Source organism: Salmo salar, unplaced genomic scaffold (assembly GCF_905237065.1).
Source record: "Salmo salar unplaced genomic scaffold, Ssal_v3.1, whole genome shotgun sequence".
Taxonomy (NCBI): Eukaryota; Metazoa; Chordata; class Actinopteri; order Salmoniformes; family Salmonidae; genus Salmo; species Salmo salar.
Window position 1 is genome coordinate 12,551 of NW_025548407.1, and position 20,475 is coordinate 33,025.

A 20,475-nucleotide genomic window follows, 5' to 3' on the forward strand; every position below is an offset into this window, starting at 1 on the left:
GTTATACATCAGTATGCATCAAATCGATGACAAGGTTGTGAGTTTGAGCCTCACCAGGAGCAAGTATTTTTCTTGAACACTCTGCTTATCTATTTCTTGTCCAGTAAAGGAGCATTTATTCCAGCCATTTAGGAGGACGTTTCATAAGTAATAGGTATGTCATTGAGATAAAATGTCAGAGAGCAGGCAAAGCTAGGATTCAAATTCATAGTCTTCTGTATCACCAGCAATGCCTGACACTTCAGCAATGCAGGGTGGCAAGCCTGCTCGAAAGTCCAAACGAATGGCTGTTTGCAAAGTGAGTTGGTTCTTCGGCGGAGAAAAGGACCGCCCAACGTGGGGCTCGAACCCACGACCCTGAGATTAAGAGTCTCATGCTCTACCGACTGAGCTAGCCAGGCATCTCAATGATATTATTGACTTGTTTCGAATATCGAACAGCTCTGTTTGTGCAAAATATGGTGATCAGTGAGAGTGTTTTTAATGGATCCTGTGGTGCAATCGTTAGCGTGTAGTAGTTATACATCAGTATGCATCAAATCGATGACAAGGTTGTGAGTTTGAGCCTCACCAGGAGCAAGTATTTTTCTTGAACACTCTGCTTATCTATTTCTTGTCCAGTAAAGGAGCATTTATTCAAGCCATTTAGGAGGACGTTTCATAAGTAATAGGTATGTCATTGAGATAAAATGTCAGAGAGCAGGCAAAGGTAGGATTCAAATTCATAGTCTTCTGTATCACCAGCAATGCCTGACACTTCAGCAATGCAGGGTGGCAAGCCTGCTCGAAAGTCGAAACGAATGGCTGTTTGCAAAGTGAGTTGGTGCTTCGGCGGAGAAAAGGACCGCCCAACGTGGGGCTCGAACCCACGACCCTGAGATTAAGAGTCTCATGCTCTACCGACTGAGCTAGCCAGGCATCTCGATGATATTAATGACTTGTTTCGAATATCGAACAGCTCTGTTTGTGCAAAATATGGTGATCAGTGAGAGTGTTTTTAATGGATCCTGTGGTGCAATCGTTAGCGTGTAGTAGTTATACATCAGTATGCATCAAATCGATGACAAGGTTGTGAGTTTGAGCCTCACCAGGAGCAAGTATTTTTCTTGAACACTCTGCTTATCTATTTCTTGTCCAGTAAAGGAGCATTTATTCAAGCCATTTAGGAGGACGTTTCATAAGTAATAGGTATGTCATTGAGATAAAATGTCAGAGAGCAGGCAAAGCTAGGATTCAAATTCATAGTCTTCTGTATCACCAGCAATGCCTGACACTTCAGCAATGCAGGGTGGCAAGCCTGCTCGAAAGTCGAAACGAATGGCTGTTTGCAAAGTGAGTTGGTTCTTCGGCGGAGAAAAGGACCGCCCAACGTGGGGCTCGAACCCACGACCCTGAGATTAAGAGTCTCATGCTCTACCGACTGAGCTAGCCAGGCATCTCGATGATATTAATGACTTGTTTCGAATATCGAACAGCTCTGTTTGTGCAAAATATGGTGATCAGTGAGAGTGTTTTTAATGGATCCTGTGGTGCAATCGTTAGCGTGTAGTAGTTATACATCAGTATGCATCAAATCGATGACAAGGTTGTGAGTTTGAGCCTCACCAGGAGCAAGTATTTTTCTTGAACACTCTGCTTATCTATTTCTTGTCCAGTAAAGGAGCATTTATTCCAGCCATTTAGGAGGACGTTTCATAAGTAATAGGTATGTCATTGAGATAAAATGTCAGAGAGCAGGCAAAGCTAGGATTCAAATTCATAGTCTTCTGTATCACCAGCAATGCCTGACACTTCAGCAATGCAGGGTGGCAAGCCTGCTCGAAAGTCGAAACGAATGGCTGTTTGCAAAGTGAGTTGGTGCTTCGGCGGAGAAAAGGACCGCCCAACGTGGGGCTCGAACCCACGACCCTGAGATTAAGAGTCTCATGCTCTACCGACTGAGCTAGCCAGGCATCTCAATGATATTAATGACTTGTTTCGAATATCGAACAGCTCTGTTTGTGCAAAATATGGTGATCAGTGAGAGTGTTTTTAATGGATCCTGTGGTGCAATCGTTAGCGTGTAGTAGTTATACATCAGTATGCATCAAATCGATGACAAGGTTGTGAGTTTGAGCCTCACCAGGAGCAAGTATTTTTCTTGAACACTCTGCTTATCTATTTCTTGTCCAGTAAAGGAGCATTTATTCCAGCCATTTAGGAGGACGTTTCATAAGTAATAGGTATGTCATTGAGATAAAATGTCAGAGAGCAGGCAAAGCTAGGATTCAAATTCATAGTCTTCTGTATCACCAGCAATGCCTGACACTTCAGCAATGCAGGGTGGCAAGCCTGCTCGAAAGTCCAAACGAATGGCTGTTTGCAAAGTGAGTTGGTTCTTCGGCGGAGAAAAGGACCGCCCAACGTGGGGCTCGAACCCACGACCCTGAGATTAAGAGTCTCATGCTCTACCGACTGAGCTAGCCAGGCATCTCAATGATTTTATTGACTTGTTTCGAATATCGAACAGCTCTGTTTGTGCAAAATATGGTGATCAGTGAGAGTGTTTTTAATGGATCCTGTGGTGCAATCGTTAGCGTGTAGTAGTTATACATCAGTATGCATCAAATCGATGACAAGGTTGTGAGTTTGAGCCTCACCAGGAGCAAGTATTTTTCTTGAACACTCTGCTTATCTATTTCTTGTCCAGTAAAGGAGCATTTATTCAAGCCATTTAGGAGGACGTTTCATAAGTAATAGGTATGTCATTGAGATAAAATGTCAGAGAGCAGGCAAAGCTAGGATTCAAATTCATAGTCTTCTGTATCACCAGCAATGCCTGACACTTCAGCAATGCAGGGTGGCAAGCCTGCTCGAAAGTCGAAACGAATGGCTGTTTGCAAAGTGAGTTGGTTCTTCGGCGGAGAAAAGGACCGCCCAACGTGGGGCTCGAACCCACGACCCTGAGATTAAGAGTCTCATGCTCTACCGACTGAGCTAGCCAGGCACCTCGATGATATTAATGACTTGTTTCGAATATCGAACAGCTCTGTTTGTGCAAAATATGGTGATCAGTGAGAGTGTTTTTAATGGATCCTGTGGTGCAATCGTTAGCGTGTAGTAGTTATACATCAGTATGCATCAAATCGATGACAAGGTTGTGAGTTTGAGCCTCACCAGGAGCAAGTATTTTTCTTGAACACTCTGCTTATCTATTTCTTGTCCAGTAAAGGAGCATTTATTCCAGCCATTTAGGAGGACGTTTCATAAGTAATAGGTATGTCATTGAGATAAAATGTCAGAGAGCAGGCAAAGCTAGGATTCAAATTCATAGTCTTCTGTATCACCAGCAATGCCTGACACTTCAGCAATGCAGGGTGGCAAGCCTGCTCGAAAGTCCAAACGAATGGCTGTTTGCAAAGTGAGTTGGTGCTTCGGCGGAGAAAAGGACCGCCCAACGTGGGGCTCGAACCCACGACCCTGAGATTAAGAGTCTCATGCTCTACCGACTGAGCTAGCCAGGCATCTCGATGATATTAATGACTTGTTTCGAATATCGAACAGCTCTGTTTGTGCAAAAATATGGTGATCAGTGAGAGTGTTTTTAATGGATCCTGTGGTGCAATCGTTAGCGTGTAGTAGTTATACATCAGTATGCATCAAATCGATGACAAGGTTGTGAGTTTGAGCCTCACCAGGAGCAAGTATTTTTCTTGAACACTCTGCTTATCTATTTCTTGTCCAGTAAAGGAGCATTTATTCAAGCCATTTAGGAGGACGTTTCATAAGTAATAGGTATGTCATTGAGATAAAATGTCAGAGAGCAGGCAAAGGTAGGATTCAAATTCATAGTCTTCTGTATCACCAGCAATGCCTGACACTTCAGCAATGCAGGGTGGCAAGCCTGCTCGAAAGTCGAAACGAATGGCTGTTTGCAAAGTGAGTTGGTTCTTCGGCGGAGAAAAGGACCGCCCAACGTGGGGCTCGAACCCACGACCCTGAGATTAAGAGTCTCATGCTCTACCGACTGAGCTAGCCAGGCACCTCGATGATATTAATGACTTGTTTCGAATATCGAACAGCTCTGTTTGTGCAAAATATGGTGATCAGTGAGAGTGTTTTTAATGGATCCTGTGGTGCAATCGTTAGCGTGTAGTAGTTATACATCAGTATGCATCAAATCGATGACAAGGTTGTGAGTTTGAGCCTCACCAGGAGCAAGTATTTTTCTTGAACACTCTGCTTATCTATTTCTTGTCCAGTAAAGGAGCATTTATTCCAGCCATTTAGGAGGACGTTTCATAAGTAATAGGTATGTCATTGAGATAAAATGTCAGAGAGCAGGCAAAGCTAGGATTCAAATTCATAGTCTTCTGTATCACCAGCTATGCCTGACACTTCAGCAACGCAGGGTGGCAAGCCTGCTCGAAAGTCCAAACGAATGGCGGTTTGCAAAGTGAGTTGGTGCTTCGGCGGAGAAAAGGACCGCCCAACGTGGGGCTCGAACCCACGACCCTGAGATTAAGAGTCTCATGCTCTACCGACTGAGCTAGCCAGGCATCTCAATAGTTTATTGACTTGTTTCGAATATCGAACAGCTCTGTTTGTGCAAAAATATGGTGATCAGTGAGAGTGTTTTTAATGGATCCTGTGGTGCAATCGTTAGCGTGTAGTAGTTATACATCAGTATGCATCAAATCGATGACAAGGTTGTGAGTTTGAGCCTCACCAGGAGCAAGTATTTTTCTTGAACACTCTGCTTATCTATTTCTTGTCCAGTAAAGGAGCATTTATTCCAGCCATTTAGGAGGACGTTTCATAAGTAATAGGTATGTCATTGAGATAAAATGTCAGAGAGCAGGCAAAGGTAGGATTCAAATTCATAGTCTTCTGTATCACCAGCAATGCCTGACACTTCAGCAATGCAGGGTGGCAAGCCTGCTCGAAAGTCGAAACGAATGGCTGTTTGCAAAGTGAGTTGGTTCTTCGGCAGAGAAAAGCAGCGCCCAACGTGGGGCTCGAACCCAGGACCCTGAGATTAAGAGTCTCATGCTCTACCGACTGAGCTAGCCAGGCACCTCGATGATATTAATGACTTGTTTCGAATATCGAACAGCTCTGTTTGGGCAAAAATATGGTGATCAGTGAGAGTGTTTTTAATGGATCCTGTGGTGCAATCGTTAGCGTGTAGTAGTTATACATCAGTATGCATCAAATCGATGACAAGGTTGTGAGTTTGAGCCTCACCAGGAGCAAGTATTTTTCTTGAACACTCTGCTTATCTATTTCTTGTCCAGTAAAGGAGCATTTATTCCAGCCATTTAGGAGGACGTTTCATAAGTAATAGGTATGTCATTGAGATAAAATGTCAGAGAGCAGGCAAAGATAGGATTCAAATTCATAGTCTTCTGTATCACCAGCAATGCCTAACACTTCAGCAATGCAGGGTGGCAAGCCTGCTCGAAAGTCCAAACGAATGGCTGTTTGCAAAGTGAGTTGGTTCTTCGGCGGAGAAAAGGACCGCCCAACGTGGGGCTCGAACCCACGACCCTGAGATTAAGAGTCTCATGCTCTACCGACTGAGCTAGCCAGGCATCTCAATGATATTAATGACTTGTTTCGAATATCGAACAGCTCTGTTTGTGCAAAATATGGTGATCAGTGAGAGTGTTTTTAATGGATCCTGTGGTGCAATCGTTAGCGTGTAGTAGTTATACATCAGTATGCATCAAATCGATGACAAGGTTGTGAGTTTGAGCCTCACCAGGAGCAAGTATTTTTCTTGAACACTCTGCTTATCTATTTCTTGTCCAGTAAAGGAGCATTTATTCCAGCCATTTAGGAGGACGTTTCATAAGTAATAGGTATGTCATTGAGATAAAATGTCAGAGAGCAGGCAAAGCTAGGATTCAAATTCATAGTCTTCTGTATCACCAGCAATGCCTGACACTTCAGCAATGCAGGGTGGCAAGCCTGCTCGAAAGTCGAAACGAATGGCTGTTTGCAAAGTGAGTTGGTTCTTCGGCAGAGAAAAGGAGCGCCCAACGTGGGGCTCGAACCCACGACCCTGAGATTAAGAGTCTCATGCTCTACCGACTGAGCTAGCCAGGAACCTCGATGATATTAATGACTTGTTTCGAATATCGAACAGCTCTGTTTGTGCAAAATATGGTGATCAGTGAGAGTGTTTTTAATGGATCCTGTGGTGCAATCGTTAGCGTGTAGTAGTTATACATCAGTATGCATCAAATCGATGACAAGGTTGTGAGTTTGAGCCTCACCAGGAGCAAGTATTTTTCTTGAACACTCTGCTTATCTATTTCTTGTCCAGTAAAGGAGCATTTATTCCAGCCATTTAGGAGGACGTTTCATAAGTAATAGGTATGTCATTGAGATAAAATGTCAGAGAGCAGGCAAAGCTAGGATTCAAATTCATAGTCTTCTGTATCACCAGCAATGCCTGACACTTCAGCAATGCAGGGTGGCAAGCCTGCTCGAAAGTCCAAACGAATGGCTGTTTGCAAAGTGAGTTGGTTCTTCGGCGGAGAAAAGGACCGCCCAACGTGGGGCTCGAACCCACGACCCTGAGATTAAGAGTCTCATGCTCTACCGACTGAGCTAGCCAGGCATCTCAATGATATTAATGACTTGTTTCGAATATCGAACAGCTCTGTTTGTGCAAAATATGGTGATCAGTGAGAGTGTTTTTAATGGATCCTGTGGTGCAATCGTTAGCGTGTAGTAGTTATACATCAGTATGCATCAAATCGATGACAAGGTTGTGAGTTTGAGCCTCACCAGGAGCAAGTATTTTTCTTGAACACTCTGCTTATCTATTTCTTGTCCAGTAAAGGAGCATTTATTCCAGCCATTTAGGAGGACGTTTCATAAGTAATAGGTATGTCATTGAGATAAAATGTCAGAGAGCAGGCAAAGCTAGGATTCAAATTCATAGTCTTCTGTATCACCAGCAATGCCTGACACTTCAGCAATGCAGGGTGGCAAGCCTGCTCGAAAGTCGAAACGAATGGCTGTTTGCAAAGTGAGTTGGTGCTTCGGCGGAGAAAAGGACCGCCCAACGTGGGGCTCGAACCCACGACCCTGAGATTAAGAGTCTCATGCTCTACCGACTGAGCTAGCCAGGAACCTCGATGATATTAATGACTTGTTTCGAATATCGAACAGCTCTGTTTGTGCAAAATATGGTGATCAGTGAGAGTGTTTTTAATGGATCCTGTGGTGCAATCGTTAGCGTGTAGTAGTTATACATCAGTATGCATCAAATCGATGACAAGGTTGTGAGTTTGAGCCTCACCAGGAGCAAGTATTTTTCTTGAACACTCTGCTTATCTATTTCTTGTCCAGTAAAGGAGCATTTATTCCAGCCATTTAGGAGGACGTTTCATAAGTAATAGGTATGTCATTGAGATAAAATGTCAGAGAGCAGGCAAAGCTAGGATTCAAATTCATAGTCTTCTGTATCACCAGCTATGCCTGACATTTCAGCAATGCAGGGTGGCAAGCCTGCTCGAAAGTCCAAACGAATGGCTGTTTGCAAAGTGAGTTGGTGCTTCGGCGGAGAAAAGGACCGCCCAACGTGGGGCTCGAACCCACGACCCTGAGATTAAGAGTCTCATGCTCTACCGACTGAGCTAGCCAGGCATCTCAATAGTTTATTGACTTGTTTCGAATATCGAACAGCTCTGTTTGTGCAAAAATATGGTGATCAGTGAGAGTGTTTTTAATGGATCCTGTGGTGCAATCGTTAGCGTGTAGTAGTTATACATCAGTATGCATCAAATCGATGACAAGGTTGTGAGTTTGAGCCTCACCAGGAGCAAGTATTTTTCTTGAACACTCTGCTTATCTATTTCTTGTCCAGTAAAGGAGCATTTATTCAAGCCATTTAGGAGGACGTTTCATAAGTAATAGGTATGTCATTGAGATAAAATGTCAGAGAGCAGGCAAAGGTAGGATTCAAATTCATAGTCTTCTGTATCACCAGCAATGCCTGACACTTCAGCAATGCAGGGTGGCAAGCCTGCTCGAAAGTCGAAACGAATGGCTGTTTGCAAAGTGAGTTGGTTCTTCGGCGGAGAAAAGGACCGCCCAACGTGGGGCTCGAACCCACGACCCTGAGATTAAGAGTCTCATGCTCTACCGACTGAGCTAGCCAGGCACCTCGATGATATTAATGACTTGTTTCGAATATCGAACAGCTCTGTTTGTGCAAAATATGGTGATCAGTGAGAGTGTTTTTAATGGATCCTGTGGTGCAATCGTTAGCGTGTAGTAGTTATACATCAGTATGCATCAAATCGATGACAAGGTTGTGAGTTTGAGCCTCACCAGGAGCAAGTATTTTTCTTGAACACTCTGCTTATCTATTTCTTGTCCAGTAAAGGAGCATTTATTCCAGCCATTTAGGAGGACGTTTCATAAGTAATAGGTATGTCATTGAGATAAAATGTCAGAGAGCAGGCAAAGCTAGGATTCAAATTCATAGTCTTCTGTATCACCAGCAATGCCTGACACTTCAGCAATGCAGGGTGGCAAGCCTGCTCGAAAGTCCAAACGAATGGCTGTTTGCAAAGTGAGTTGGTTCTTCGGCGGAGAAAAGGACCGCCCAACGTGGGGCTCGAACCCACGACCCTGAGATTAAGAGTCTCATGCTCTACCGACTGAGCTAGCCAGGCATCTCAATGAGTTTATTGACTTGTTTCGAATATCGAACAGCTCTGTTTGTGCAAAATATGGTGATCAGTGAGAGTGTTTTTAATGGATCCTGTGGTGCAATCGTTAGCGTGTAGTAGTTATACATCAGTATGCATCAAATCGATGACAAGGTTGTGAGTTTGAGCCTCACCAGGAGCAAGTATTTTTCTTGAACACTCTGCTTATCTATTTCTTGTCCAGTAAAGGAGCATTTATTCCAGCCATTTAGGAGGACGTTTCATAAGTAATAGGTATGTCATTGAGATAAAATGTCAGAGAGCAGGCAAAGGTAGGATTCAAATTCATAGTCTTCTGTATCACCAGCAATGCCTGACACTTCAGCAATGCAGGGTGGCAAGCCTGCTCGAAAGTCGAAACGAATGGCTGTTTGCAAAGTGAGTTGGTGCTTCGGCGGAGAAAAGGACCGCCCAACGTGGGGCTCGAACCCACGACCCTGAGATTAAGAGTCTCATGCTCTACCGACTGAGCTAGCCAGGCATCTCAATGATATTAATGACTTGTTTCGAATATCGAACAGCTCTGTTTGTGCAAAATATGGTGATCAGTGAGAGTGTTTTTAATGGATCCTGTGGTGCAATCGTTAGCGTGTAGTAGTTATACATCAGTATGCATCAAATCGATGACAAGGTTGTGAGTTTGAGCCTCACCAGGAGCAAGTATTTTTCTTGAACACTCTGCTTATCTATTTCTTGTCCAGTAAAGGAGCATTTATTCCAGCCATTTAGGAGGACGTTTCATAAGTAATAGGTATGTCATTGAGATAAAATGTCAGAGAGCAGGCAAAGCTAGGATTCAAATTCATAGTCTTCTGTATCACCAGCAATGCCTGACACTTCAGCAATGCAGGGTGGCAAGCCTGCTCGAAAGTCCAAACGAATGGCTGTTTGCAAAGTGAGTTGGTGCTTCGGCGGAGAAAAGGACCGCCCAACGTGGGGCTCGAACCCACGACCCTGAGATTAAGAGTCTCATGCTCTACCGACTGAGCTAGCCAGGCATCTCGATGATATTAATGACTTGTTTCGAATATCGAACAGCTCTGTTTGTGCAAAATATGGTGATCAGTGAGAGTGTTTTTAATGGATCCTGTGGTGCAATCGTTAGCGTGTAGTAGTTATACATCAGTATGCATCAAATCGATGACAAGGTTGTGAGTTTGAGCCTCACCAGGAGCAAGTATTTTTCTTGAACACTCTGCTTATCTATTTCTTGTCCAGTAAAGGAGCATTTATTCCAGCCATTTAGGAGGACGTTTCATAAGTAATAGGTATGTCATTGAGATAAAATGTCAGAGAGCAGGCAAAGCTAGGATTCAAATTCATAGTCTTCTGTATCACCAGCAATGCCTGACACTTCAGCAATGCAGGGTGGCAAGCCTGCTCGAAAGTCCAAACGAATGGCTGTTTGCAAAGTGAGTTGGTGCTTCGGCGGAGAAAAGGACCGCCCAACGTGGGGCTCGAACCCACGACCCTGAGATTAAGAGTCTCATGCTCTACCGACTGAGCTAGCCAGGCACCTCGATGATATTAATGACTTGTTTCGAATATCGAACAGCTCTGTTTGTGCAAAATATGGTGATCAGTGAGAGTGTTTTTAATGGATCCTGTGGTGCAATCGTTAGCGTGTAGTAGTTATACATCAGTATGCATCAAATCGATGACAAGGTTGTGAGTTTGAGCCTCACCAGGAGCAAGTATTTTTCTTGAACACTCTGCTTATCTATTTCTTGTCCAGTAAAGGAGCATTTATTCCAGCCATTTAGGAGGACGTTTCATAAGTAATAGGTATGTCATTGAGATAAAATGTCAGAGAGCAGGCAAAGCTAGGATTCAAATTCATAGTCTTCTGTATCACCAGCAATGCCTGACACTTCAGCAATGCAGGGTGGCAAGCCTGCTCGAAAGTCCAAACGAATGGCTGTTTGCAAAGTGAGTTGGTTCTTCGGCGGAGAAAAGGACCGCCCAACGTGGGGCTCGAACCCACGACCCTGAGATTAAGAGTCTCATGCTCTACCGACTGAGCTAGCCAGGCATCTCGATGATATTAATGACTTGTTTCGAATATCGAACAGCTCTGTTTGTGCAAAATATGGTGATCAGTGAGAGTGTTTTTAATGGATCCTGTGGTGCAATCGTTAGCGTGTAGTAGTTATACATCAGTATGCATCAAATCGATGACAAGGTTGTGAGTTTGAGCCTCACCAGGAGCAAGTATTTTTCTTGAACACTCTGCTTATCTATTTCTTGTCCAGTAAAGGAGCATTTATTCCAGCCATTTAGGAGGACGTTTCATAAGTAATAGGTATGTCATTGAGATAAAATGTCAGAGAGCAGGCAAAGCTAGGATTCAAATTCATAGTCTTCTGTATCACCAGCAATGCCTGACACTTCAGCAATGCAGGGTGGCAAGCCTGCTCGAAAGTCCAAACGAATGGCTGTTTGCAAAGTGAGTTGGTTCTTCGGCGGAGAAAAGGACCGCCCAACGTGGGGCTCGAACCCACGACCCTGAGATTAAGAGTCTCATGCTCTACCGACTGAGCTAGCCAGGCATCTCGATGATATTAATGACTTGTTTCGAATATCGAACAGCTCTGTTTGGGCAAAAATATGGTGATCAGTGAGAGTGTTTTTAATGGATCCTGTGGTGCAATCGTTAGCGTGTAGTAGTTATACATCAGTATGCATCAAATCGATGACAAGGTTGTGAGTTTGAGCCTCACCAGGAGCAAGTATTTTTCTTGAACACTCTGCTTATCTATTTCTTGTCCAGTAAAGGAGCATTTATTCAAGCCATTTAGGAGGACGTTTCATAAGTAATAGGTATGTCATTGAGATAAAATGTCAGAGAGCAGGCAAAGCTAGGATTCAAATTCATAGTCTTCTGTATCACCAGCAATGCCTGACACTTCAGCAATGCAGGGTGGCAAGCCTGCTCGAAAGTCCAAACGAATGGCTGTTTGCAAAGTGAGTTGGTTCTTCGGCAGAGAAAAGGAGCGCCCAACGTGGGGCTCGAACCCACGACCCTGAGATTAAGAGTCTCATGCTCTACCGACTGAGCTAGCCAGGCACCTCGATGATATTAATGACTTGTTTCGAATATCGAACAGCTCTGTTTGTGCAAAATATGGTGATCAGTGAGAGTGTTTTTAATGGATCCTGTGGTGCAATCGTTAGCGTGTAGTAGTTATACATCAGTATGCATCAAATCGATGACAAGGTTGTGAGTTTGAGCCTCACCAGGAGCAAGTATTTTTCTTGAACACTCTGCTTATCTATTTCTTGTCCAGTAAAGGAGCATTTATTCCAGCCATTTAGGAGGACGTTTCATAAGTAATAGGTATGTCATTGAGATAAAATGTCAGAGAGCAGGCAAAGCTAGGATTCAAATTCATAGTCTTCTGTATCACCAGCAATGCCTGACACTTCAGCAATGCAGGGTGGCAAGCCTGCTCGAAAGTCCAAACGAATGGCTGTTTGCAAAGTGAGTTGGTGCTTCGGCGGAGAAAAGGACCGCCCAACGTGGGGCTCGAACCCACGACCCTGAGATTAAGAGTCTCATGCTCTACCGACTGAGCTAGCCAGGCATCTCGATGATATTAATGACTTGTTTCGAATATCGAACAGCTCTGTTTGTGCAAAATATGGTGATCAGTGAGAGTGTTTTTAATGGATCCTGTGGTGCAATCGTTAGCGTGTAGTAGTTATACATCAGTATGCATCAAATCGATGACAAGGTTGTGAGTTTGAGCCTCACCAGGAGCAAGTATTTTTCTTGAACACTCTGCTTATCTATTTCTTGTCCAGTAAAGGAGCATTTATTCCAGCCATTTAGGAGGACGTTTCATAAGTAATAGGTATGTCATTGAGATAAAATGTCAGAGAGCAGGCAAAGCTAGGATTCAAATTCATAGTCTTCTGTATCACCAGCAATGCCTGACACTTCAGCAATGCAGGGTGGCAAGCCTGCTCGAAAGTCCAAACGAATGGCTGTTTGCAAAGTGAGTTGGTGCTTCGGCGGAGAAAAGGACCGCCCAACGTGGGGCTCGAACCCACGACCCTGAGATTAAGAGTCTCATGCTCTACCGACTGAGCTAGCCAGGCATCTCAATGATATTAATGACTTGTTTCGAATATCGAACAGCTCTGTTTGTGCAAAATATGGTGATCAGTGAGAGTGTTTTTAATGGATCCTGTGGTGCAATCGTTAGCGTGTAGTAGTTATACATCAGTATGCATCAAATCGATGACAAGGTTGTGAGTTTGAGCCTCACCAGGAGCAAGTATTTTTCTTGAACACTCTGCTTATCTATTTCTTGTCCAGTAAAGGAGCATTTATTCCAGCCATTTAGGAGGACGTTTCATAAGTAATAGGTATGTCATTGAGATAAAATGTCAGAGAGCAGGCAAAGGTAGGATTCAAATTCATAGTCTTCTGTATCACCAGCAATGCCTGACACTTCAGCAATGCAGGGTGGCAAGCCTGCTCGAAAGTCCAAACGAATGGCTGTTTGCAAAGTGAGTTGGTGCTTCGGCGGAGAAAAGGACCGCCCAACGTGGGGCTCGAACCCACGACCCTGAGATTAAGAGTCTCATGCTCTACCGACTGAGCTAGCCAGGCACCTCGATGATATTAATGACTTGTTTCGAATATCGAACAGCTCTGTTTGTGCAAAATATGGTGATCAGTGAGAGTGTTTTTAATGGATCCTGTGGTGCAATCGTTAGCGTGTAGTAGTTATACATCAGTATGCATCAAATCGATGACAAGGTTGTGAGTTTGAGCCTCACCAGGAGCAAGTATTTTTCTTGAACACTCTGCTTATCTATTTCTTGTCCAGTAAAGGAGCATTTATTCCAGCCATTTAGGAGGACGTTTCATAAGTAATAGGTATGTCATTGAGATAAAATGTCAGAGAGCAGGCAAAGCTAGGATTCAAATTCATAGTCTTCTGTATCACCAGCAATGCCTGACACTTCAGCAATGCAGGGTGGCAAGCCTGCTCGAAAGTCCAAACGAATGGCTGTTTGCAAAGTGAGTTGGTGCTTCGGCGGAGAAAAGGACCGCCCAACGTGGGGCTCGAACCCACGACCCTGAGATTAAGAGTCTCATGCTCTACCGACTGAGCTAGCCAGGCATCTCAATGATATTAATGACTTGTTTCGAATATCGAACAGCTCTGTTTGTGCAAAATATGGTGATCAGTGAGAGTGTTTTTAATGGATCCTGTGGTGCAATCGTTAGCGTGTAGTAGTTATACATCAGTATGCATCAAATCGATGACAAGGTTGTGAGTTTGAGCCTCACCAGGAGCAAGTATTTTTCTTGAACACTCTGCTTATCTATTTCTTGTCCAGTAAAGGAGCATTTATTCCAGCCATTTAGGAGGACGTTTCATAAGTAATAGGTATGTCATTGAGATAAAATGTCAGAGAGCAGGCAAAGCTAGGATTCAAATTCATAGTCTTCTGTATCACCAGCAATGCCTGACACTTCAGCAATGCAGGGTGGCAAGCCTGCTCGAAAGTCCAAACGAATGGCTGTTTGCAAAGTGAGTTGGTGCTTCGGCGGAGAAAAGGACCGCCCAACGTGGGGCTCGAACCCACGACCCTGAGATTAAGAGTCTCATGCTCTACCGACTGAGCTAGCCAGGCATCTCGATGATATTAATGACTTGTTTCGAATATCGAACAGCTCTGTTTGTGCAAAATATGGTGATCAGTGAGAGTGTTTTTAATGGATCCTGTGGTGCAATCGTTAGCGTGTAGTAGTTATACATCAGTATGCATCAAATCGATGACAAGGTTGTGAGTTTGAGCCTCACCAGGAGCAAGTATTTTTCTTGAACACTCTGCTTATCTATTTCTTGTCCAGTAAAGGAGCATTTATTCCAGCCATTTAGGAGGACGTTTCATAAGTAATAGGTATGTCATTGAGATAAAATGTCAGAGAGCAGGCAAAGCTAGGATTCAAATTCATAGTCTTCTGTATCACCAGCAATGCCTGACACTTCAGCAATGCAGGGTGGCAAGCCTGCTCGAAAGTCCAAACGAATGGCTGTTTGCAAAGTGAGTTGGTGCTTCGGCGGAGAAAAGGACCGCCCAACGTGGGGCTCGAACCCACGACCCTGAGATTAAGAGTCTCATGCTCTACCGACTGAGCTAGCCAGGCACCTCGATGATATTAATGACTTGTTTCGAATATCGAACAGCTCTGTTTGTGCAAAATATGGTGATCAGTGAGAGTGTTTTTAATGGATCCTGTGGTGCAATCGTTAGCGTGTAGTAGTTATACATCAGTATGCATCAAATCGATGACAAGGTTGTGAGTTTGAGCCTCACCAGGAGCAAGTATTTTTCTTGAACACTCTGCTTATCTATTTCTTGTCCAGTAAAGGAGCATTTATTCCAGCCATTTAGGAGGACGTTTCATAAGTAATAGGTATGTCATTGAGATAAAATGTCAGAGAGCAGGCAAAGCTAGGATTCAAATTCATAGTCTTCTGTATCACCAGCAATGCCTGACACTTCAGCAATGCAGGGTGGCAAGCCTGCTCGAAAGTCCAAACGAATGGCTGTTTGCAAAGTGAGTTGGTTCTTCGGCGGAGAAAAGGACCGCCCAACGTGGGGCTCGAACCCACGACCCTGAGATTAAGAGTCTCATGCTCTACCGACTGAGCTAGCCAGGCATCTCGATGATATTTAATGACTTGTTTCGAATATCGAACAGCTCTGTTTGTGCAAAATATGGTGATCAGTGAGAGTGTTTTTAATGGATCCTGTGGTGCAATCGTTAGCGTGTAGTAGTTATACATCAGTATGCATCAAATCGATGACAAGGTTGTGAGTTTGAGCCTCACCAGGAGCAAGTATTTTTCTTGAACACTCTGCTTATCTATTTCTTGTCCAGTAAAGGAGCATTTATTCCAGCCATTTAGGAGGACGTTTCATAAGTAATAGGTATGTCATTGAGATAAAATGTCAGAGAGCAGGCAAAGGTAGGATTCAAATTCATAGTCTTCTGTATCACCAGCAATGCCTGACACTTCAGCAATGCAGGGTGGCAAGCCTGCTCGAAAGTCCAAACGAATGGCTGTTTGCAAAGTGAGTTGGTTCTTCGGCGGAGAAAAGGACCGCCCAACGTGGGGCTCGAACCCACGACCCTGAGATTAAGAGTCTCATGCTCTACCGACTGAGCTAGCCAGGCATCTCGATGATATTAATGACTTGTTTCGAATATCGAACAGCTCTGTTTGTGCAAAATATGGTGATCAGTGAGAGTGTTTTTAATGGATCCTGTGGTGCAATCGTTAGCGTGTAGTAGTTATACATCAGTATGCATCAAATCGATGACAAGGTTGTGAGTTTGAGCCTCACCAGGAGCAAGTATTTTTCTTGAACACTCTGCTTATCTATTTCTTGTCCAGTAAAGGAGCATTTATTCCAGCCATTTAGGAGGACGTTTCATAAGTAATAGGTATGTCATTGAGATAAAATGTCAGAGAGCAGGCAAAGCTAGGATTCAAATTCATAGTCTTCTGTATCACCAGCAATGCCTGACACTTCAGCAATGCAGGGTGGCAAGCCTGCTCGAAAGTCCAAACGAATGGCTGTTTGCAAAGTGAGTTGGTGCTTCGGCGGAGAAAAGGACCGCCCAACGTGGGGCTCGAACCCACGACCCTGAGATTAAGAGTCTCATGCTCTACCGACTGAGCTAGCCAGGCACCTCGATGATATTAATGACTTGTTTCGAATATCGAACAGCTCTGTTTGTGCAAAATATGGTGATCAGTGAGAGTGTTTTTAATGGATCCTGTGGTGCAATCGTTAGCGTGTAGTAGTTATACATCAGTATGCATCAAATCGATGACAAGGTTGTGAGTTTGAGCCTCACCAGGAGCAAGTATTTTTCTTGAACACTCTGCTTATCTATTTCTTGTCCAGTAAAGGAGCATTTATTCCAGCCATTTAGGAGGACGTTTCATAAGTAATAGGTATGTCATTGAGATAAAATGTCAGAGAGCAGGCAAAGCTAGGATTCAAATTCATAGTCTTCTGTATCACCAGCAATGCCTGACACTTCAGCAATGCAGGGTGGCAAGCCTGCTCGAAAGTCCAAACGAATGGCTGTTTGCAAAGTGAGTTGGTTCTTCGGCGGAGAAAAGGACCGCCCAACGTGGGGCTCGAACCCACGACCCTGAGATTAAGAGTCTCATGCTCTACCGACTGAGCTAGCCAGGCATCTCGATGATATTAATGACTTGTTTCGAATATCGAACAGCTCTGTTTGTGCAAAATATGGTGATCAGTGAGAGTGTTTTTAATGGATCCTGTGGTGCAATCGTTAGCGTGTAGTAGTTATACATCAGTATGCATCAAATCGATGACAAGGTTGTGAGTTTGAGCCTCACCAGGAGCAAGTATTTTTCTTGAACACTCTGCTTATCTATTTCTTGTCCAGTAAAGGAGCATTTATTCCAGCCATTTAGGAGGACGTTTCATAAGTAATAGGTATGTCATTGAGATAAAATGTCAGAGAGCAGGCAAAGCTAGGATTCAAATTCATAGTCTTCTGTATCACCAGCAATGCCTGACATTTCAGCAATGCAGGGTGGCAAGCCTGCTCGAAAGTCCAAACGAATGGCTGTTTGCAAAGTGAGTTGGTTCTTCGGCGGAGAAAAGGACCGCCCAACGTGGGGCTCGAACCCACGACCCTGAGATTAAGAGTCTCATGCTCTACCGACTGAGCTAGCCAGGCATCTCAATGATATTAATGACTTGTTTCGAATATCGAACAGCTCTGTTTGGGCAAAAATATGGTGATCAGTGAGAGTGTTTTTAATGGATCCTGTGGTGCAATCGTTAGCGTGTAGTAGTTATACATCAGTATGCATCAAATCGATGACAAGGTTGTGAGTTTGAGCCTCACCAGGAGCAAGTATTTTTCTTGAACACTCTGCTTATCTATTTCTTGTCCAGTAAAGGAGCATTTATTCCAGCCATTTAGGAGGACGTTTCATAAGTAATAGGTATGTCATTGAGATAAAATGTCAGAGAGCAGGCAAAGCTAGGATTCAAATTCATAGTCTTCTGTATCACCAGCAATGCCTGACACTTCAGCAATGCAGGGTGGCAAGCCTGCTCGAAAGTCCAAACGAATGGCTGTTTGCAAAGTGAGTTGGTTCTTCGGCGGAGAAAAGGACCGCCCAACGTGGGGCTCGAACCCACGACCCTGAGATTAAGAGTCTCATGCTCTACCGACTGAGCTAGCCAGGCACCTCGATGATATTAATGACTTGTTTCGAATATCGAACAGCTCTGTTTGTGCAAAATATGGTGATCAGTGAGAGTGTTTTTAATGGATCCTGTGGTGCAATCGTTAGCGTGTAGTAGTTATACATCAGTATGCATCAAATCGATGACAAGGTTGTGAGTTTGAGCCTCACCAGGAGCAAGTATTTTTCTTGAACACTCTGCTTATCTATTTCTTGTCCAGTAAAGGAGCATTTATTCCAGCCATTTAGGAGGACGTTTCATAAGTAATAGGTATGTCATTGAGATAAAATGTCAGAGAGCAGGCAAAGCTAGGATTCAAATTCATAGTCTTCTGTATCACCAGCAATGCCTGACACTTCAGCAATGCAGGGTGGCAAGCCTGCTCGAAAGTCCAAACGAATGGCTGTTTGCAAAGTGAGTTGGTGCTTCGGCGGAGAAAAGGAGCGCCCAACGTGGGGCTCGAACCCACGACCCTGAGATTAAGAGTCTCATGCTCTACCGACTGAGCTAGCCAGGAACCTCGATGATATTAATGACTTGTTTCGAATATCGAACAGCTCTGTTTGTGCAAAATATGGTGATCAGTGAGAGTGTTTTTAATGGATCCTGTGGTGCAATCGTTAGCGTGTAGTAGTTATACATCAGTATGCATCAAATCGATGACAAGGTTGTGAGTTTGAGCCTCACCAGGAGCAAGTATTTTTCTTGAACACTCTGCTTATCTATTTCTTGTCCAGTAAAGGAGCATTTATTCCAGCCATTTAGGAGGACGTTTCATAAGTAATAGGTATGTCATTGAGATAAAATGTCAGAGAGCAGGCAAAGCTAGGATTCAAATTCATAGTCTTCTGTATCACCAGCTATGCCTGACATTTCAGCAATGCAGGGTGGCAAGCCTGCTCGAAAGTCCAAACGAATGGCTGTTTGCAAAGTGAGTTGGTGCTTCGGCGGAGAAAAGGACCGCCCAACGTGGGGCTCGAACCCACGACCCTGAGATTAAGAGTCTCATGCTCTACCGACTGAGCTAGCCAGGCATCTCAATAGTTTATTGACTTGGTTCGAATATCGAACAGCTCTGTTTGTGCAAAATATGGTGATCAGTGAGAGTGTTTTTAATGGATCCTGTGGTGCAATCGTTAGCGTGTAGTAGTTATACATCAGTATGCATCAAATCGATGACAAGGTTGTGAGTTTGAGCCTCACCAGGAGCAAGTATTTTTCTTGAACACTCTGCTTATCTATTTCTTGTCCAGTAAAGGAGCATTTATTCCAGCCATTTAGGAGGACGTTTCACAAGTAATAGGTATGTCATTGAGATAAAATGTCAGAGAGCAGGCAAAGGTAGGATTCAAATTCATAGTCTTCTGTATCACCAGCAATGCCTGACACTTCAGCAATGCAGGGTGGCAAGCCTGCTCGAAAGTCGAAACGAATGGCTGTTTGCAAAGTGAGTTGGTTCTTCGGCAGAGAAAAGCACCGCCCAACGTGGGGCTCGAACCCACGACCCTGAGATTAAGAGTCTCATGCTCTACCGACTGAGCTAGCCAGGCACCTCGATGATATTAATGACTTGTTTCGAATATCGAACAGCTCTGTTTGTGCAAAATATGGTGATCAGTGAGAGTGTTTTTAATGGATCCTGTGGTGCAATCGTTAGCGTGTAGTAGTTATACATCAGTATGCATCAAATCGATGACAAGGTTGTGAGTTTGAGCCTCACCAGGAGCAAGTATTTTTCTTGAACACTCTGCTTATCTATTTCTTGTCCAGTAAAGGAGCATTTATTCCAGCCATTTAGGAGGACGTTTCATAAGTAATAGGTATGTCATTGAGATAAAATGTCAGAGAGCAGGCAAAGCTAGGATTCAAATTCATAGTCTTCTGTATCACCAGCAATGCCTGACACTTCAGCAATGCAGGGTGGCAAGCCTGCTCGAAAGTCCAAACGAATGGCTGTTTGCAAAGTGAGTTGGTTCTTCGGCGGAGAAAAGGAGCGCCCAACGTGGGGCTCGAACCCACGACCCTGAGATTAAGAGTCTCATGCTCTACCGACTGAGCTAGCCAGGCACCTCGATGATATTAATGACTTGTTTCGAATATCGAACAGCTCTGTTTGTGCAAAATATGGTGATCAGTGAGAGTGTTTTTAATGGATCCTGTGGTGCAATCGTTAGCGTGTAGTAGTTATACATCAGTATGCATCAAATCGATGACAAGGTTGTGAGTTTGAGCCTCACCAGGAGCAAGTATTTTTCTTGAACACTCTGCTTATCTATTTCTTGTCCAGTAAAGGAGCATTTATTCCAGCCATTTAGGAGGACGTTTCATAAGTAATAGGTATGTCATTGAGATAAAATGTCAGAGAGCAGGCAAAGCTAGGATTCAAATTCATAGTCTTCTGTATCACCAGCAATGCCTGACACTTCAGCAATGCAGGGTGGCAAGCCTGCTCGAAAGTCCAAACGAATGGCTGTTTGCAAAGTGAGTTGGT

The 20,475-nt window shown here is 43.9% G+C and overlaps 35 non-coding genes across 35 annotated transcripts; all 35 read right to left on the bottom strand.

Annotated features, from left to right (window-relative positions):
* Positions 1-328: 328 nt before the first annotated feature.
* trnak-cuu (transfer RNA lysine (anticodon CUU)) lies at positions 329-401 on the bottom strand. The gene has a single exon. It is a non-coding gene; the product is annotated as a tRNA-Lys (tRNA).
* Positions 402-845: 444 nt separating this feature from the next.
* On the bottom strand, positions 846-918 carry trnak-cuu (transfer RNA lysine (anticodon CUU)). Its single transcript has one exon. It is a non-coding gene; the product is annotated as a tRNA-Lys (tRNA).
* A 444-nt stretch (positions 919-1,362) lies between these two features.
* On the bottom strand, positions 1,363-1,435 carry trnak-cuu (transfer RNA lysine (anticodon CUU)). Its single transcript has one exon. It is a non-coding gene; the product is annotated as a tRNA-Lys (tRNA).
* A 444-nt stretch (positions 1,436-1,879) lies between these two features.
* trnak-cuu (transfer RNA lysine (anticodon CUU)) lies at positions 1,880-1,952 on the bottom strand. Its single transcript has one exon. It is a non-coding gene; the product is annotated as a tRNA-Lys (tRNA).
* A 444-nt stretch (positions 1,953-2,396) lies between these two features.
* trnak-cuu (transfer RNA lysine (anticodon CUU)) lies at positions 2,397-2,469 on the bottom strand. The gene has a single exon. It is a non-coding gene; the product is annotated as a tRNA-Lys (tRNA).
* A 444-nt stretch (positions 2,470-2,913) lies between these two features.
* trnak-cuu (transfer RNA lysine (anticodon CUU)) lies at positions 2,914-2,986 on the bottom strand. Its single transcript has one exon. It is a non-coding gene; the product is annotated as a tRNA-Lys (tRNA).
* A 444-nt stretch (positions 2,987-3,430) lies between these two features.
* On the bottom strand, positions 3,431-3,503 carry trnak-cuu (transfer RNA lysine (anticodon CUU)). The gene has a single exon. It is a non-coding gene; the product is annotated as a tRNA-Lys (tRNA).
* Positions 3,504-3,948: 445 nt separating this feature from the next.
* trnak-cuu (transfer RNA lysine (anticodon CUU)) lies at positions 3,949-4,021 on the bottom strand. The gene has a single exon. It is a non-coding gene; the product is annotated as a tRNA-Lys (tRNA).
* A 444-nt stretch (positions 4,022-4,465) lies between these two features.
* trnak-cuu (transfer RNA lysine (anticodon CUU)) lies at positions 4,466-4,538 on the bottom strand. The gene has a single exon. It is a non-coding gene; the product is annotated as a tRNA-Lys (tRNA).
* A 962-nt stretch (positions 4,539-5,500) lies between these two features.
* Positions 5,501-5,573, bottom strand: trnak-cuu (transfer RNA lysine (anticodon CUU)). Its single transcript has one exon. It is a non-coding gene; the product is annotated as a tRNA-Lys (tRNA).
* A 961-nt stretch (positions 5,574-6,534) lies between these two features.
* Positions 6,535-6,607, bottom strand: trnak-cuu (transfer RNA lysine (anticodon CUU)). The gene has a single exon. It is a non-coding gene; the product is annotated as a tRNA-Lys (tRNA).
* A 961-nt stretch (positions 6,608-7,568) lies between these two features.
* trnak-cuu (transfer RNA lysine (anticodon CUU)) lies at positions 7,569-7,641 on the bottom strand. Its single transcript has one exon. It is a non-coding gene; the product is annotated as a tRNA-Lys (tRNA).
* Positions 7,642-8,085: 444 nt separating this feature from the next.
* On the bottom strand, positions 8,086-8,158 carry trnak-cuu (transfer RNA lysine (anticodon CUU)). Its single transcript has one exon. It is a non-coding gene; the product is annotated as a tRNA-Lys (tRNA).
* A 444-nt stretch (positions 8,159-8,602) lies between these two features.
* On the bottom strand, positions 8,603-8,675 carry trnak-cuu (transfer RNA lysine (anticodon CUU)). Its single transcript has one exon. It is a non-coding gene; the product is annotated as a tRNA-Lys (tRNA).
* Positions 8,676-9,119: 444 nt separating this feature from the next.
* Positions 9,120-9,192, bottom strand: trnak-cuu (transfer RNA lysine (anticodon CUU)). Its single transcript has one exon. It is a non-coding gene; the product is annotated as a tRNA-Lys (tRNA).
* Positions 9,193-9,636: 444 nt separating this feature from the next.
* Positions 9,637-9,709, bottom strand: trnak-cuu (transfer RNA lysine (anticodon CUU)). The gene has a single exon. It is a non-coding gene; the product is annotated as a tRNA-Lys (tRNA).
* A 444-nt stretch (positions 9,710-10,153) lies between these two features.
* Positions 10,154-10,226, bottom strand: trnak-cuu (transfer RNA lysine (anticodon CUU)). Its single transcript has one exon. It is a non-coding gene; the product is annotated as a tRNA-Lys (tRNA).
* Positions 10,227-10,670: 444 nt separating this feature from the next.
* On the bottom strand, positions 10,671-10,743 carry trnak-cuu (transfer RNA lysine (anticodon CUU)). Its single transcript has one exon. It is a non-coding gene; the product is annotated as a tRNA-Lys (tRNA).
* A 444-nt stretch (positions 10,744-11,187) lies between these two features.
* Positions 11,188-11,260, bottom strand: trnak-cuu (transfer RNA lysine (anticodon CUU)). The gene has a single exon. It is a non-coding gene; the product is annotated as a tRNA-Lys (tRNA).
* Positions 11,261-11,705: 445 nt separating this feature from the next.
* Positions 11,706-11,778, bottom strand: trnak-cuu (transfer RNA lysine (anticodon CUU)). Its single transcript has one exon. It is a non-coding gene; the product is annotated as a tRNA-Lys (tRNA).
* Positions 11,779-12,222: 444 nt separating this feature from the next.
* Positions 12,223-12,295, bottom strand: trnak-cuu (transfer RNA lysine (anticodon CUU)). Its single transcript has one exon. It is a non-coding gene; the product is annotated as a tRNA-Lys (tRNA).
* Positions 12,296-12,739: 444 nt separating this feature from the next.
* trnak-cuu (transfer RNA lysine (anticodon CUU)) lies at positions 12,740-12,812 on the bottom strand. Its single transcript has one exon. It is a non-coding gene; the product is annotated as a tRNA-Lys (tRNA).
* A 444-nt stretch (positions 12,813-13,256) lies between these two features.
* Positions 13,257-13,329, bottom strand: trnak-cuu (transfer RNA lysine (anticodon CUU)). Its single transcript has one exon. It is a non-coding gene; the product is annotated as a tRNA-Lys (tRNA).
* Positions 13,330-13,773: 444 nt separating this feature from the next.
* trnak-cuu (transfer RNA lysine (anticodon CUU)) lies at positions 13,774-13,846 on the bottom strand. Its single transcript has one exon. It is a non-coding gene; the product is annotated as a tRNA-Lys (tRNA).
* A 444-nt stretch (positions 13,847-14,290) lies between these two features.
* trnak-cuu (transfer RNA lysine (anticodon CUU)) lies at positions 14,291-14,363 on the bottom strand. The gene has a single exon. It is a non-coding gene; the product is annotated as a tRNA-Lys (tRNA).
* A 444-nt stretch (positions 14,364-14,807) lies between these two features.
* trnak-cuu (transfer RNA lysine (anticodon CUU)) lies at positions 14,808-14,880 on the bottom strand. Its single transcript has one exon. It is a non-coding gene; the product is annotated as a tRNA-Lys (tRNA).
* Positions 14,881-15,324: 444 nt separating this feature from the next.
* On the bottom strand, positions 15,325-15,397 carry trnak-cuu (transfer RNA lysine (anticodon CUU)). Its single transcript has one exon. It is a non-coding gene; the product is annotated as a tRNA-Lys (tRNA).
* Positions 15,398-15,842: 445 nt separating this feature from the next.
* On the bottom strand, positions 15,843-15,915 carry trnak-cuu (transfer RNA lysine (anticodon CUU)). The gene has a single exon. It is a non-coding gene; the product is annotated as a tRNA-Lys (tRNA).
* A 444-nt stretch (positions 15,916-16,359) lies between these two features.
* trnak-cuu (transfer RNA lysine (anticodon CUU)) lies at positions 16,360-16,432 on the bottom strand. The gene has a single exon. It is a non-coding gene; the product is annotated as a tRNA-Lys (tRNA).
* A 444-nt stretch (positions 16,433-16,876) lies between these two features.
* trnak-cuu (transfer RNA lysine (anticodon CUU)) lies at positions 16,877-16,949 on the bottom strand. The gene has a single exon. It is a non-coding gene; the product is annotated as a tRNA-Lys (tRNA).
* A 444-nt stretch (positions 16,950-17,393) lies between these two features.
* Positions 17,394-17,466, bottom strand: trnak-cuu (transfer RNA lysine (anticodon CUU)). Its single transcript has one exon. It is a non-coding gene; the product is annotated as a tRNA-Lys (tRNA).
* Positions 17,467-17,911: 445 nt separating this feature from the next.
* On the bottom strand, positions 17,912-17,984 carry trnak-cuu (transfer RNA lysine (anticodon CUU)). Its single transcript has one exon. It is a non-coding gene; the product is annotated as a tRNA-Lys (tRNA).
* A 961-nt stretch (positions 17,985-18,945) lies between these two features.
* Positions 18,946-19,018, bottom strand: trnak-cuu (transfer RNA lysine (anticodon CUU)). Its single transcript has one exon. It is a non-coding gene; the product is annotated as a tRNA-Lys (tRNA).
* A 443-nt stretch (positions 19,019-19,461) lies between these two features.
* trnak-cuu (transfer RNA lysine (anticodon CUU)) lies at positions 19,462-19,534 on the bottom strand. Its single transcript has one exon. It is a non-coding gene; the product is annotated as a tRNA-Lys (tRNA).
* Positions 19,535-19,978: 444 nt separating this feature from the next.
* Positions 19,979-20,051, bottom strand: trnak-cuu (transfer RNA lysine (anticodon CUU)). Its single transcript has one exon. It is a non-coding gene; the product is annotated as a tRNA-Lys (tRNA).
* Between the last annotated feature and the right edge of the window lie 424 nt (positions 20,052-20,475).